A 4,279-nucleotide genomic window follows, 5' to 3' on the forward strand; every position below is an offset into this window, starting at 1 on the left:
AGATTGGAAATGGTTTACTTAAAACGTTTTTCGGTTTTTAGATGATATTTGATTATTTATGTCAAGCTGTACGAGGGTGCAATTGTTCTTGATGCGTTAAAAGTGTTCCGCGATAATGGCATCGACTTTAGTTTCGCAAATGACTTGCACAGCATAAAGAATACATCTCCTTACTTGTCACCACAGCTAACCTCCAACACCGTTGTTGCTCATATGAATTAACCACCATAAAAATCACTTCTTAACATAACTCAGGCATTATAAAAGTATAAAAAAACGTAATTGGAGCCTCGTGCTGCAATTATATTTTTGTTCTTTGTTAAAAAATCGTGCCCTTATAAAATGCATCTAGCATTTTCACGTCAAATTAACCCACTCAAAGCGGCTTGATTAGCGGAAAACATTACTTGTGAGTGGCTTAAAGAATAATTGAGATAATGAACCTGTTGCACCACAGCACAATAGTGTAAGAAACGACACGCAAGCCGCAAACGTAAACGCATCACTGCTCTGCCTTATGTATACTCGCTTTTTCCACGGGACGCAAGCAGCCGTTTCGGCATTAATGCCCCCGATACCTTTAATGTTTTAATGCCCCCGATACCTTTAAACGAATCTGCCGTGCGGGCGATAAAAAACGACAAAGAAACAACGAAAAGTTCTGCGTCTAAAACAAAAGATATTCAGCTGGATGTAGTTTACATGTAGCCACCAACTTACGATAATGTTTACATCGTTTAGACCGGCTGGTATAATAACAGCCGGTTGAAACAGCAATGGACAACCACCAGGCAAAAATATTAATTACTCACACTTAGCTGATCAGTGCAAAAAGAGTGTCAAATTTGTGAGCCAGTTTGGCCTGATTCAAAGATGTTCTTTGCTTACAGAAACAAAATTGCACGTAATATAACAGATGCCTTACATATCAGGAGACGTTCAGATAACTGCGTAAGCGAGCCGTAAAGCTTACTAACGAAGAATTTTCCTGTGGCAGTGTCACGTGATTATTTGTGGTTTTTGTAGACAAAATACTTTATTTTGCAAATTGGTTGCACAATGTGATACCTTTTTTTTGTATGGCCTTGCTCACGTGCGCTACTAGAGTTTGCATATTCATGTACTGCCTTTCCGCAGTAACTGAGCAACGAGTCGGCGCTTGTCTGGTCCCTTGCATTCCATTCTCGTTCATTGTCTTGGGTTGGCGCTGCCACTTAATGAATGAACAGTATTGGTTTGATGATGAAGAAAACGCATATTTCCGCTAAACATGGGGGAACACGTATCGTGTTGTGGGTAAGAGGAGGGTGAAAGAGGGAAGGGCAGGCCACCTGCTCGATAAATGAGTATTCCCACAACGGCGAGCTCTAGTATTCCTTGAACGTAGTTCGGAGTAAGCCTCCTTTGTTACCCCCGCCCCCTCCTCCCCATTGCCTTTTTTTTGAGGAGACTGGAATGTTGGGCTTCTTGGTATCATTGGAAGAAAAAATGTGCACAAGAAACGGGGGAGCCCGAAGACGAGGCGACGGCACCGGCGCTAACTGGCAACTGACATTTTTTATTCATCCCAGAGCACATGAAAAAAAAAAAACGCTTTTGACCTCTCGTGGCTAGCCCTTACACGTGCGGTCATGTTTAGTAAGCACCAAGATAATCCATCCCTACTTTAGTCCGAAGTTAACGACCGCTGGGCAACTTACTTATCCACTTTAAGAATGAAGAAGACTTCTGCGATCTAATGGTCCTACCACCTGTTTTTTCTCTTTTTTTGCTCGGAAACGTTTTCTGGGCGGTCGTGTTGCCAGAAAATGCCCTTTCTATCTCCGCAGCCTAAGGACGGTCAAACGGAGCTTTCGGAGTCGCGCTCGATTATACCCCGCACACTTGCAAAAAGGTCCTCCCAAGTACACGGTTATACATGCACCGAGGGGGAATTGGACGAATGCCTGCTGAATTTTGTTGAATGACTGATTCGACACGCTCAATTGCTCTCGCAAGCTTGCTCGGCGGCACCTGCCTTGGACCAGTATTTAAGCAGCAGCGCAATACTGTCAGAGGGTACTCTCAGTGAGGACTCTCAGGTGCCACTGTAGAGTGTCCAGCTCCGAAGTCCCATTTTTCGTCTCCGCCCAATCTCCATCGTGGTCTTCGGGCACCCATGGAAGGAACCGTTACTCCGGCCTACTAGCACTTGGAAGATTGAACCGCCGGTGACCAGCTTTTATCCGAGTTTCCTGGGTGCCTACTTGCGGCGACCAATGCGTAAGTTTTTCAAAATTTGTTATTATTAATCCTTGCGTATGAAATGCTGCGGGTAAAATGTATGGCGCTGTCCTTTGTGTGTCACCTAGCAAGGTTTTAATGAAGTGAAAGCCATATTTTGCGTTTATCAGGTATCAAATATGATCATCCCTTCACATCACTTAGTTTCCTTACAAACGTCACATTTGAGGTATTACATGAGAAGTGGGGTTTACAAAGTTCTTCAAATTCGTGGCTCCATACATTTATTAAGTGGTGCTAGAATCTTATTTTATTGTAAATGTTGTTGAACGGGTGATTTCGGCAATGTCGCGGGGCAGGCCGTTCCGATCAGTCCCGTAGTCCTAAAGTCCATGGCTGTGCCGTACGAACATAGGTCGGCAAACTCACTCATGAGTCGACTCACTCAGACTCACTCAGACCTCATATCGAGACGTGAGTCTGAGTCTCAGTGACTCCGGGTGAGTAGGTTTTTGTGAGTCTGAGTCCGAGTGAGATTCGGGTCGGGAAAAATTTTGGTGAGTCTGAGTCCGAGTGAGCCCGGTAGAAAAAAATTTTGGCGAGTCTGATCCGAGTGAGCCCAAAGGGCCAAAATATATTGCATGAGTGAGTCTGAGTGAGCTCCACATTTTTGCCGACCTATGGTCCTGTCTACTCAACTTCAGCATGGCTATCAGCCTTATGTCGGCTCACGTTTATACTCCGTAGAGTCCCACAGACTTCAACACGCGCTACCGTTCATAGGTCAGCTCAATATTGTATTGATCAGATGCGTGAGTTGAGGAGGGAGAGGGGGAGGAGTCGCCTTGACCTCTTCCCCCAAACTTTTTCACGGAAAGTTACTGATAAAAATATCTCGTGTTTTAGTCATCTCATTCAATAAAAAGGTCCTTATTGAACTACAAACTCAGATAACTCGTATTTGAAGGTACGAAATCAAAAGATGCTAAGTAGCGCACCGATTATGCGAGATATTGGCGTTAAAGAGCATTGACATTATGCTAGAAAAAGGCTAATTATAGGCTAGCGGACTCATGAGTCGACTCACTCAGACTCACTCAGACTCAGATCGAGCCGTGAGCCTGAGTCTGAGTGAGTTCGAATGAATTATATTTTGGTGAGTCTGAGTCCGAGTGAGCCCTAAGGGTAAGATATGTTTAGTGAGTGAGTCTGAGTGAGCTCCACATTTTTTGCCGACCTATGCGTACGAAGAACTTAGAATGGGCTAATCGTTCGAGTTATTACTATTCACTTGCTAGCCCGGTAGTGAATTTCACTAACCCGCATTTTATTATCTTCCATTGCCAAGACGGTAGTGCTTTTGTGACTAGTAAACGGTTAGTATTAGGTTAGTGATGTTGCCGGCCTTTGTTTTTTAAGAGTTTAGCTGCCTGAGGGGACAGGAGAAAATGGTTTTGATTACTTCCCGAAATTTTCTAAAGTTAAAAATGCGATACATTTGCGAAAAAAAATGGCGAAGTCGAGTGTTGTGCTTCAAATGCACTGTTTTCTTGTTCCTTTTTAGCTAGTTACGGCACGGCCGGGCTAGACTGCACGTGCGCGCCTCGCTAAGGAAGAAGCGTGCGCACGTGCAGTCTACCCGGCCAGGCCTCCCAAGCTCGGCCAGGGGACGCTGCGTCGCGCGCGTTTCGCCGCCTTTCTTGCAAAAACCGGTCGCTGCTCTCCCCGCACCTGCCTTTTGACTGCGCTGTCTCAGCACTTTCACGCACCCTGCACGCGCTGTTCTCTGCTCGCCTTGCATGTGCAGCTTCACTTGTCGCTTGCTCTGAAGGTTTAGAGAAGGTGGAAAAGGATGGAAAAAACGTTTTCACGGTGTAAATCTCACCAGAGGAGAGCGGTTGATCGACCAGCTTTGCGGGACCGAGCAGGTCGTCAAGGACGATGCTGTTTGGGCGAGCGCTACGTGTGCTTGCCGATGGTGAAAGGCCACATTTCTATGACATGAATAGGGAGGTGACTGCGCGAGTTCTGTAATTATATGTTACCGGTAAAACAC

This window comes from Rhipicephalus sanguineus, chromosome 4 (genome assembly GCF_013339695.2).
Source record: "Rhipicephalus sanguineus isolate Rsan-2018 chromosome 4, BIME_Rsan_1.4, whole genome shotgun sequence".
Lineage (NCBI taxonomy): Eukaryota > Metazoa > Arthropoda > Arachnida > Ixodida > Ixodidae > Rhipicephalus > Rhipicephalus sanguineus.